Here is a 13,081-nt window from a genome sequence, read left to right on the forward strand (position 1 = left end):
TGATTGGTTAACTTAATAATTTAGTCACAGCAATTGTGAATTTGAGGTTTTATGTTACATTACCACCTTTTCCAACATGATGCTTTCTGCTTGACTGATTTGAACATTTAGATGGGTGAGAAAATCTATGCTACCATGACTGAACTTTTATTTTAAGATGATAAAGTACATATTATAATATTTATTTTCCATTTTAATAAATCTGGTAATTCATTCATTCATAAAACAAATGTTTATTGAGTGTCAATTATTGGTCAGGCAGTGAACAAACAGTCATGATTCTTGCTCACTCAGAGCTTATTCACCAGGGAGAAACTGGTAGTCAATGAATAAACAAACACAAAAACAAATATTACTTTAAATTCTTTGAAGGAAAATAATAGGATGCTACAAGAGATTTAATTTAAAAACACCTATACTAGATTAGTGGTCAGAAGGCTTCTCTAAGATATAATATTCAAGCTGAGACACAAAGAATGAGAAGGAATAAGCCACGTAGAGAATGTTCATGTGTTTGGCGATGGAGGGGGAAATAAATACATACATTTGAAATATACTTGAGACAGAGAATCAACAGGATTTACTGAGAAATTAGATATGGGCAGGGGATGAAGGAAGGAAGGACTCAAAGATGACTCCCGGGTTTCTGACCAGGAGTTAGGGAATATTGTGAGAAGGAAGTTTAGAGGCAGTAGTTAATTTTATCAACCACTTGTAGTGTTATTTGCATCCTCATGATATTCAGCTATTTTAATTTTTAGTTTCAGGGGAAATTTTATCTAAAAGTATGGATAAAATATACTTCCTTACAGAATTCCTGTAAAAATATGTTTTAAAAATGTAATTATAAAACAAAAAAAAAAAGCAGATACAACTGTAAAGATAGACCATAGTACTTATTTTATGAGAAATATGTGAATTTAATTATATACCAGCTGCTTAAAAGTGGATCTGGTAAAGTTGGTGAAAAAGAATTAGAGAAGGCAAGTCCATAAATAGAAAATAACGTCATATTCTTATCATAAATAGCTTTTGAGTCAATCTGAAGAAATATGTGGGGGAAATAACATTTTTAAAGGGAAACTTGAAATGGGAGCAGTGGCATAATGGGGAGAATGTATGTTGTAGATTAACCATGTTCACTGTTCTCTTGCATATTACTTATTTAATCCAAACAAAACCTCTGTAATCCAAACATTCCATATTACACATGGTCAAACTGAGGCATATAGAAGCTAAATAACTTGCTCAAGATCAAAGTTGACAAGTGACAAAGGCATGATTTAAACCTAGGTCTGTCAAACTCCCAAACCCAATTGCTTACACCAGGGATTGGTAAACTTTTTCTGTAAAAGAAGATAAAGTAAATACTTTAGACTTTTGGGGGTCATATGTTCTCTTTATCAGCTACTCAATACGGCCATTGTAGTATGAAAGCAGTTATAGACGATACATAAATGAAAGGGTGTGGCTGTGTTCCAATAAAACTTTGTTTATAAAAATAGGTGGAGTGCTGGATTTTACTGCTGACCAGTGGTTTACACTAAGGAAAAAAGACAGCTTAGCGACCACTGGTTTACACCAAGGAAAAAAGACAGCTTACCGACCAGTGGTTTATACTAAGGAAAAAAAAAAGCTTAGAACAGTATGGCGATTCCTCAAGGATCTAGAACTAGAAGTACCATATGACCCAGCCATCCCATTACTGGGTATATACCCAAAGGATTGTAACTCATGCTGCTATAAAGACACATGCACACGTATGTTTATTGCGGCACTATTCACAATAGCAAAGACTTGGAATCAACCCAAATGTCCATCAGTGACAGACTGGATTAAGAAAATGTGGCACATATACACTATGGAATACTATGCAGCCATAAAAAAGGATGAGTCTGTGCCCTTTGTAGGGACATGGATACAGCTGGAAACCATCATTCTTAGCAAACTATCACAAGAACAGAAAACCAAACACCACATGTTCTCACTCATAGGTGGGAACTGAACAATGAGATCACTTGGACTCGGGAAGGGGAACATCACACACTGGGGCCTATCATGGGGAGGGGGGAGGGGGGAGGGATTGCATTGGGAGTTATACCTGATGTAAATGATGAGTTGATGGGTGCTGACGAGTTGATGGGTGCAGCACACCAACATGGCACAAGTATACATATGTAACAAACCTGCATGTTATGCACATGTACCCTAGAACTTAAAGTATAATAATAATAATAATAATAAAAAGAAAATTGGAGGCTGGGCGCGGTGGCTCAAGCCTGTAATCCCAGCACTTTGGGAGGCCGAGACGGGTGGCTCACGAGGTCAGGAGATCGAGACCATCCTGGCTAATGCAGTGAAACCCCGTCTCTACTAAAAAATACAAAAAACTAGCCGGGCGAGGTGGCGGGCGCCTGTAGTCCCAGCTACTTGGGAGGCTGAGGCAGGAGAATGGCGTAAACCCGGGAGGTGGAGCTTGCAGTGAGCTCAGATCCGGCCACTGCACTCCAGCCTGGGTGACAGAGAAAGACTCCATCTTAAAGAGAAAGAAAAAGAAAAAGAAAATTGAAAAGCTAAGATACACAAAGCTTCATTTAAGGACAATCCACCAAGAAAATAATTTCAGATGCAATTGAATGAGCTCTCAAGATTCCTAGAATTTGGGATTGTTACATCACAGTCTAGCATATGTTTGTTGTTTCTGGTAAAGAGGGGGAAGAGATGAGTTACATTTTTTAAATAATCCAGAAATATCATTCTACTCAGTTCCAAATTTGTCTTTCTCCCAACCTTTACTGGACCTACTTACTGGGAAACTGAATAGTGTAAGCTTGACGTTTTCCTTTGTATTATCTTTATTTGTTCTCTGATAGAACTAGCCACTGGCAGCACAAAGGAAAAGAGAGCAAAGACGAAGAGATGGATGCTCAAAGATTTTAGAGCGTATAGGATGAAGTCACTTCTGACGCTTCTACAGTGGTGTTCTGTCATAACTAACCCAAAAGATCAGAAGTTTCTTACACAAAATGGGATGCTCGGTGTATTTGTTTTCTATTGCTACCATAACCAATTACCACAAACTTAGCAGTTTAAACAACCATTAATTATCTCAACATTCTGTGGGTCAGAAGGTCAGGTGTGGCATGGCTCAGCTGGGTGCTCTGCTGAAAACAAGGTGTCAGCTGGGTAGGATAGAGGGAAACTGTGCAGAAGATTCTACTTCCAAGTTTATTCAAGTTCCTGACAAAATTTAGTTTCTTCTGATTGTAGGGCCAAGGTTACCTTTTCTTTAACAGTGGCCCCCTTCATCTTCACATCAACAATGACATGCCAAATCTTACTTGTGATCTGAATCTCTGACTTTATCTTCAGCCCAAGAAAGATTTCTGCTTTTAAGGGCTCATGTGATTATCCCTTAAAAGGGCCAGTCACGGAGTTCAAGACCAGCCTGGCCAACATGGTGAAACCTCGTCTCTACTAAAAATACAAAAATTAGCCAGGTCTGGTGGCACATGCCTGTAATCCCAGCTACTCGGTAGGCTGAGGCAGGAGAATTGCTTGAACCTGGGAGATGGAGGTTGCAGTGAGCCTAGATCGTGCCACTGCACTCTAGCTTGGGCAACAGAGCGAGACTCCATCTCACAAAAAAAAAAAAAAAAAAAAAAGCCAGTCAAATAAGCCAAGATAATCTCTGTATTTTAAAGTCATGTGAGTAGTAACTTGAGTTACATCTGCAATTTCTTGTCATGTAATGCCATTTATTTATTTGAATAACACGAGAGGGTAAAGATCATTGAGGCTACCACACACTTGGTAAGGTAGAATTTGGTATTGTGACTTTTCTCACGGAAGAGAGAAGCTGGGAGAAAAAGTGTGGGGCTCTGGTATAATTCACCAACTGTTGTTTTTGCAACATCAGTGCTGACTAGATTTCCTTCCTTACATCGGAAAAAAAGTTTTCTAGAGAGCATATGGACTAAGGAGAGAGAAAAATTCCTTGGCTAAGAGACTTTATATACTGGTGGGGGTAAAGAGCCAGCAAACAAGCTAATAGACAATAGTGATATGCACGACAAGAAGACGGGGCAGAGAATCAAGGGAATGAGGGGGAATACAAAACCCTATTCTGAGAGTCAAGCCACACAATCCAGAAGAGATGTCATCTAATCTGAGAACTAAAGGATGAGTAAAAAGTTAATCAGCTCTCCTGATGTCTGTCATCATATCACATTATTATTTTATTTATCTCCCAATATTCATTTCAGCTGAGAAAGAATTCAAAGAAGTAGAAAATCAAATAGTTGTCACGGAATTCATCTTTTTAAATTTTTCCAAGCACCCTGCATTACAAAGGCTTTTCTTCTTGTTCTCCTTGGTCATTTACCTGATATCTCTTCTGGGAAATGCAGTCAGGGTCAGTCCTGCCTTCTATACTCCAATGGGTTATTTTCTTAGCCACTTGAGCTTCCTGGGTATCTGCTACATGTCTACCACCATCTTGGTCATGCTGGTGAACTTCTTCCAGGAAAGTAAGACCATCTCGTGTGAGGGCTGCTTTCCCAGATCTTCTTCCTTGCATCATGAGCCAGCACTGAGGGGGTTTTGCTGGCTGCCGTAGCTTATGACCACTGTGTGGCTATTTGCCACCCTCTTCAATATAAGCTCCTAATGAGTGGAAAAGTCTGTGTATGTTTGGTGATTGGGTTTTGGATGTGTGGGCTGGTCAATTCTGGGACACACACACAACACTGACAGCCACACTCACTGTGTGAACTAAACCCCATCAGCCACTTTCTCTGTGCCATCCCATTGCTCCTGGAGCTCTCTGCTCAGACACCTCTGTCAGTGAGTCTGTGCTCCACGTGGCAAGGGCTGTCACTGGCCTGAGCCCCTGCCTGTTTACTGCAATGTCCTACATACTCATCATCTCTACCATCATTAGGATTCCCTCTGCTCAGAGCAGGAGCAAGGCCTGCTCTACCTGTGCCTCACACCTCACCATGGTGGTGGTCTTCTTTGGAACAGATCACTTCAACTATGACAGGCCCAGAGAAGGGTGCTCCCTGGACACAGACATCCTGGTCTTTGTGCTCTTTTGTGTTGTGACCCCAGTGTTGAACTCCATTGCCTACAGCCTGAGAAACAAGGAGGTCAAGGGTGCAGTGAGGAGGCTGACAGGAAAACATGAATTCTCTAGTGAGGTCGGTGACTAGATAATGTTTCCCATTCTGGAAAATTTCTTAATTAGAGAAAACCATGAACATTTCAGTGACTATTATAAGAGATTGCACTCCGTATAGCATCTCTTGACAATTTTGGCGCCCCATCCCACCAGGACAAACAATTGTATCTGTGCTGAGAATTTCACACATTGCGATCTCATGTGCACTGTGTTCTCTCCAACGAACAGATATTTTAGAACATTTCATCATCCCCCAAAGAAGCCCCATACCCATTAGCAACCACTAATCATTTTCCCTAAAAACCTCCAACTTTAGGCGACTGTATTTCTTAAGAAGAGTCAAGTGAAGCAGTGGAAGTGGAGAAGGAACAGAGAAATCTCTAACTGGTTGTGATCAATTAGTTATAAACACCACTGCAATTGGAACAGCCATTAGGCAACTATTAATCTACATGTCTCATGGATTTGCCTGTTCTAAACATTTAACATAAATGGAAATATACAATGTGGTGTCTTTTTTAAGACTGGCTTCTTTCACTTAGCATAGTGTTTTCAAGTTTCACCCATGTAGCAGGTAGCAGCATGTTATCAGTACTTCATTCCTTTTCATGCCAAATAGGATTTCATTGTATGAGTATACCAAATTTTATTTGTCTGTTCATCAGTTAATGGGCAAATAAAAACATGTACAATATTTTACCAAACAATTTTTTTTTTTGAGATAGAGTCTCGCTCAGTCGTCAGGCTGGAGTGCAGTGGCATGATCTCGGCTCACTGAAACCTCTGCCTCCAAGATTCAGTGATTCTCCTGCCTCAGCCTCCCGAGTAGCTGGGACTACAGGCACACACCACCACACCTGGCTAATTTTTTGTATTTTTAGTAGAGACAGGGTTTCACCATGTTGGCCAGGAAGGCCTCGAACTCCTGGCCTCAGGTGTTCCATCTACCTTGGCCTCCCAAAGTGCTGGAATGACAGCTATGAGCCACTGTGCCCAGCCATCATATGCTTTTAAGGGGTAGATATATCCTGACACTGGGCACAGTTCTTCTCAATTGTGAGAAATAAATAAACTACTGGTAAATAAAGTTACCATACATTTATTTATGGTAAATAAATAAACTACTTACCATGAAGTCTCACTGAAAGGCTTGGATTTCTGGTTTTGGGGGTAGGGCTTGTGCTCCCCACACTACTATGGAAAGAATACTCTTTGGTACAACTGGCTATTGACCTCCATGCATCATGAGGGGGACCTGCCATTCCAGGAGCTGCTTACAGCATAGTCATTGCCTAATGCAAAAATCACTCCACAATTCATTCTTTTAGGGCCATGTATAAACACTTGCGGACTGTCCTTTTGGGAGTTGGTGTTTCCAGTTTTTGGATATTATGAATAATGTTGCTAAGAACAACTGTGTACAAGTTGTTAGTGAATTTATATTATCATTTCTTTGGGGTATGTACCTGGGAGTTGAATTGCTGGGTCATACGGCAACTTACAATTTTTTCACATCCTCATCAACATTTGGTATCTGTCTCTTTCATGATAGCTATCCTAGTGAGGAAAGTGGTATCTCGTTGGTTTGATTTGTATTTCCTGGATAGCTGATGATTCTAAGGCCTTCAATAGGCACCATCTTTGGGCTTCTTCACATCTGGAAAAACCCATGTTGCTAAAGGATTTTTGAGCTTTAGACACATTAACATTTAAGCTTTAGACACTCTTAACATTGTGTAATGTTTTTAATTTTGGTGCAGGAAAATACTGCAAGATTTTCAGACTTATACTTTCTCCACATCTGGGCCCTGCAGAGCTGTTTGATGGCTCTGCCTTTTTCCCCTTCAGAACTCCACAGCAAGCAGTGCCATCAGCAGGTCATGAGCAATGGCAGGACCGGAAACCAGGGGCCACAAATGTCTAAGGGGTGTTGGTGGGAAAGAAGGGAAGCACTGCATGCAGGGGGCAGCCCTAACTAGGAACCACTTGGAGCTGAGACAGCAGACATGTTGCAGTACTGTGGCTCCAGATACATGAACATCCAGTGGGGCATGTGGCATGAAGAGGCTAGGTCCAAGCAAAGCCCATGGCCACGGCCACCAGAACAAACAGAGAAAACTCCCTCATGTGTTGCAAAATCCAACCAAATAAACCCACATCCCTGCATACCCCTTCACTCACTAACAAGGAGGAGGACAAGGCTGTCTTTCAGGCTTTAACCTCCACAACGCCTGACAACAAATCCAGTGCCAAACTCCATTCACAAATGTCCCCAAAGAGACAGAAAGCTGATCTCCTCACTGTGTGCTGGGAAAAGATGATAGCCACGACCTTAATGAATCCGAGAAAGAACTAACTGCTCTTCATTTCTACACTTTCTAATCAAGCTGTTGCCCTTGAGTTGTGTTTGTACTTGGAGGAGTCCCAGAACATCTGCTTAGAGAGAGATTAGATGGATACTCCTCAAGGAAAGTCCACAGGCATTTATACATGGCCATCCTAGAAGAAGGAATCATGGAGTGATTGTTTGGAGGAACGGAGGCAGGATGGTTCACTTCCGGGTTCTTCTTCACCACCAACTCTTCCCCTGTGTGCGAGAATGCAGCTGACGCCCGGGAAGGTGAAGATTAATCAGGCATGCACCAGGTGATGTCAATCCGAGGAGACCAAGATTTACCTGATGACACCTGTGGAGCCCCCCTCCCCCGACATGCCCGTGCCCCGCCTATTGCCCTTCCACTCCTAGAAAAGTCACTCCCAGCAGATGCGCCCGGGGCGGGCTTTCTCAGCCCCCACTCTTGTCGGGACTGTATTAGAAACTCCGCCCCCCCACCCCCAGCTCCAGTCCCTGAAGCTAGATGACCAAAGAATAAATTTGCAGTTTTGCTTTTAGCCTTGCCTACTCGCTGGTTCTTTTGTGCCCACTCTGGTGGTCTTAGAAAAACAAATCAGTGATCAAAGAGGATTTTTGGTTCCTGCGTTAGGCAATGACTATGCCGTAGGCAGCTCCTGGAATGGCAGGTCCCCCTCATGATGCATGGAGTTCAACAGCCAGTTGTACCAAAGAGTTTTCTTTCCCATAGTAGTGTGGGGAGCACAAGCCCCACCCCCAAAGACAGAAATCAAAGCCTTTCAGTGAGGCTCAGGGGTAATAGTTTATTATCATAAATAAATGTATGGTAATTTAATTTACCAATCATTTATTTATTTCTCACAATTGAGAAAAACTGTATCCAGTATCAGAATACAGCTAGCCCTTAAATGCATAAGATATTGTACATATTTTTATTACCATTTTCATGACATTTATGCAATGACATAGGTTTAACATCATTTCCTGCATTATTCATGTCTGAAGTAGTAATAATAAAACCAGAGTTGAAATAACCTTAGAGATATCTACTTGAAAGCCTGGTGGGTGCCTGAATTCCTCAAGCAATATGAATGGAAAATATGTTTATGGTTCATAATATGCAGTATAATATAAAGTATTACTCCTACTCTAATTTTGACAAGCAGGAGAGTAGCAATAACTTTCAGGGAAAAAGCACAGGGTTACATTTCTCCTTTGATACACTGTAGTATGACAGCAGGGGCACACAAAAATTTGTTTAAAGAAAATGTAATTAAATTTTCCTAACACTTTTATTTGGACACTTTTGTTCACTCTACCAGGAGTTCTTATCTTCATGTTGTAACACCCCAGTGCTTGCCAGGTGTGTTACAAGCCACTTCGCAATAATCAAGCTCTGAAGTTTGTGAATGATTTACTTCTCTCACAATTCCATAGATATACATAGATATATAAAGTATATATCTATATCTATATATATCTATATATACTTTAAGTTCTAGGGTATATTTCCTAATGCTATCCCTCCTCCCTCCCCCCCACCCCACATCAAGCCCCAGCGTGTGATGTTCCCCAACCTGTGTCCAAGTGTTCTCGTTGTTCAATTCCCACCTATGAGTGAGAATATGCAGTGTTTAGTTTTCTGTCCTTGCGATAGTTTGCTCAGAATGATGGTTTCCAGCTTCATGCATATCCCTATAAAGGACATGAACTCATCCTTTTTTACGGCTGCATAGTATTCCATGGTGTATATGTCTCACAATCTATTTTAAAAGAAGCCTTGAGGTTATTCTTAAATAATTTTATTCCCAATCATTTGCCTTAGAGATTACTGATTGATTGGGAAAGAAGCAGGGTTGCTGCTCTCTGTTTGGGAACAGAGCAGAATGTGCCACGTGGTCTCCATCAGAACCATCGTTCTTACAGGGCCATGGTGCCACACATATGCCCCAACAGGCTCACCTTTTCCTCAGGTCTCTAAGATGTTTGCACCAGAACTGCTGAACAGAAATGCCCTTCAGAGGTCAGCTGAGATGTTCCTTCTTAATCTTTTTTCTCTGTAGGTCTGACTAAAGTGGTGGATTATTTTATATCTTTCCTGTTCCCCTGACTTCCACCTGACTTGTCTGTGAACAGTGTTTGTGTCTCAAACTTTGGGTCTCTATTCAGCTTCAGTAGACAGGGAGTTTGGATGCCATTAGGAGTATCAGGCTCTGTGATGCTAGGGTCAAGGCCCTGAGGCACCTCTCATAGGTAGGGCATTGGAAGCCAGTCCTTCTTCACTCTGACATACATGTTCATGAGAGGGGGCTCAGAATTTGACAGCGGCTCTATGCTGTCAAGGTCATAGGCTGGGGAAGAAGTGCAATTTTCTATGAACCCCTATAGAGTTACCCTCTTCTCCAAGCTGAGACTAAGTACACAGGTTAAGAAATGCCAGTCTATGTCATGGTTGAGGCAGAGGCAGATGTTGAGAAATCCGTGCCTGATAAACACTACATACTATGATGCTGGGGCTCCCTTGGGGTAGGGGCAATTGGTGGAAACATAAAATAGCTGATCATTTAAATCACTTTTATAATTATAAATCCAAGAACTTGGTTTAACTGATCTTATGAGTAACTTCTTTTCATAGTTTGTGGCTTTTTTGTTGCTAATTTGTTTAACCTTTAGGAAATTAAAAAGTTGTAGGTATTTCCCTGATTTGCTCCCCTTTTTTTATTTCTTATTCCACAAAACATTTTTTGCAGGACAGTGAACTGGAAAAATTATGTTCTAAATGTCAGACGGACAGGATTAAATTCTAGCCTCTTGTAATTGTAGTTGTACAGCCTTAAGCATCAAATTCCTCACTTGCTAACCCTAATAAAATCTATAAGATTATGACAGATATATGAGATAATGTGTTCAAAGCAGCCAGCATAGTGTCTGGTATATCATATTACTCAATAAACAGTAGCTACCGTTATACTTGGGCTATTGTTATCATCAATCACAGGGCTTTTGAAGAGGGCTATGAAAGGATGGAAAGAATGTTGGAAGCGTTGGTGAAGCTGGCTTTTTTTATTTGCTTAGTCATAAATGCATGTAAACAAAGTACTGAATGGACATACACCAAACCGTGAATAGTGGTGCTGGGCAGATTTTGGTATGATGGTGAAGATATTTCATTTTCATTTGGTATGTCTTTGACTCAGATAAATGTTTCAGTGAGTATGTGCTATTTAAAAATGTTTAAACCCCACAATAATTTTCATTTTAAAAATATGAGGGAACTTCCCTATATATTTCTTTATAACTTCCTGTGAATCTATAAGTATTTCAAAACATATTTCCCAAAATGTAAATGATAAATAAAATGTTGAATCTATCTATCTGTGACAGACCAAGTAGGCTTGTGCGTGTGTGTGTGTGTGTGTGTGTGTGTGTGTGTGTCAGAGTCTCACTTTGTCACCCTGGCATGATCTTGGCTCACTGCAGCTTCAGCCTCTCCAGTTCAAGAAATTCTCATGCCTCAGCCTCCTGAGTAGCTGGGATGACTGACGCCCACCACCATGCTCGGCTGATTTTTGTATTTTTAGTAGAGACGGTGTTTCACCATATTGACCAGGCTTGTCTCGAACTTCCGGCCTCAAGTGATCTGCCCACCTCGACCTCCCAAAGCCAAGTAGGCTTTTAGTCAAGTGAAATATTTACCATTCCAGAAGATGTTCATAGATACTAAAAGGGGATTTTCTCAAGTTGGATGAATACTAAGGAGTACATTTATATGTTAGGTTTGATCCAATCATGAAATTTTCATGATCTTAATAATGCCAAGTTTTTGCCTGTGTAATGACATGGATAGAACAATGGAATCTCAGGGCTGAAAAAAAAAATGGTAAGAATTAACTCACTTGAGACTTGAGTCAGTCTTTTTTTATAGGTGATCTAGCTAACATTTGAACATCTGCAGTAATGGAATCCCATTACTCTCTCAATATTGTAGAATGCTTGCTTACCTAGCTTACATTCAGTTAGTGAACCAGAAGTTTCAAGGCTAAAAAAGACAAAGGAAGAATAGATACCAGGCCAATTAAGCCCAAGGGAAATTTCAGTTCAAGTTGATTTTTGACAAATTGGCCAAGTGAATTTCCAAGAAATACCTGGAATGAAACAAGTATGTAGAGTGGTGAGCAGGTAACCTGATATTCATACATCAAGAAGGAGGTGGTGGTATTACTCAGTGGTAAAATCAAGGCTCTGAATTTAGGCTATCAGTGCATCCTCTCAAAGCCTCAGTTTTCTGAGGTCTAATAACAGTATTTACCCTATTAAGTTGCTTTGAGAATGAATGGGGCAATCCATGAAGAGTTTCTGGCACATACATCATTTTCAACAAGTATTAAATAGGAGGCACAGTGATGGTGTTAGCAACATGCGCAGGTGGATAGGAGAACACAGTGCTCTACTTTTAGGCAGCCTTGACTGTGTAATCACAAATTTTGTAGGAAGTTTTCCAAAGCTGAATTGGTGAGAACAAGGTAAACCTTAACATCATTACTATGGACTGTTTGAGATGAAAGGGACCTCCGTCCATCTCACCTCATGGAAATGCTCTTGATTTGCACACACATCAATGTTTGAGAAATACACATCTATTTGACGACCTCTGAATATTTCATGTGGTCCTTCATGCCCATATGATGTGGAAGTGTACAAATAGTAACCTGGGGCAAAGTGAAAATAGCTTATATTCCATAGCCACAAGTTAACTTTGCCACAAACACCTCAAATCTTCTGGACTTGCTATTAGAAAAATTCTCCTTAATGCTATTATTAATCGTTGAGAGAGAGAAAGAGAGAAAGAGAGAGAGAGAGTGTGTGTTTGTGTGTCTGTGTGTGTGTCCATGTTTTAAGTATATAGGCAATTTACTAGGCAACATGAAAACTACATTTTAAATTTTTAATTATTGCTTTGTATTATTGAAATCAAGTAAGAATAGGTATGCGGTTTTTCTTATGTGTTCCCAGGATTTTCATAATTACATCAACTACCCTGGTTTATTTTATGTCCATCCTGTTTCCTTTAAGAGAATAAATTACTAAAATTAGTCAACAAAACATTCCATAAGGGTTAACTTTTATTATATAATGTGTACTTCTATTTATTATTTAGTTTGAAAAATCCTGATTGAATTGAGGTATGTAGCAATGTTGTTTCTTTTCAAAGTAACTCATTGAGTTTTGTTTTGTTTTAGATTGGATGGGTTATAATAAACTTACCTTCATCTTTAAAGAAAAACACTTCCTTTAAACTAAATTCAGCAAGATTTCTTTCAAGCTAGACAATTTTCTGTATAGAATTAACCAAAGAAAACTTATTCTCCATCTATTTTTTTCTATGAAATCTATCCTCACTTATCAGTGGGAAAAAAAAGATCACTACTATAAAGCAGAGGGTTTGAGATTGAGGTTGCCTATTCATATACAGTATGTATAAATCCCAAGAGGCGAATATCTAGACTATCACATAAGCTATTATGTATAAGTGGTGCTTGTTAATG

General features: G+C 40.1%; 1 pseudogene; it reads left to right on the forward strand.

Moving 5' to 3' along the window:
* Positions 1 to 4,210: 4,210 nt before the first annotated feature.
* Positions 4,211 to 7,106, forward strand: LOC111527225 (annotated as a pseudogene).
* Positions 7,107 to 13,081: the final 5,975 nt, after the last annotated feature.

This window comes from Piliocolobus tephrosceles, chromosome 1 (genome assembly GCF_002776525.5).
Source record: "Piliocolobus tephrosceles isolate RC106 chromosome 1, ASM277652v3, whole genome shotgun sequence".
In the NCBI taxonomy this organism is placed as follows: domain Eukaryota; kingdom Metazoa; phylum Chordata; class Mammalia; order Primates; family Cercopithecidae; genus Piliocolobus; species Piliocolobus tephrosceles.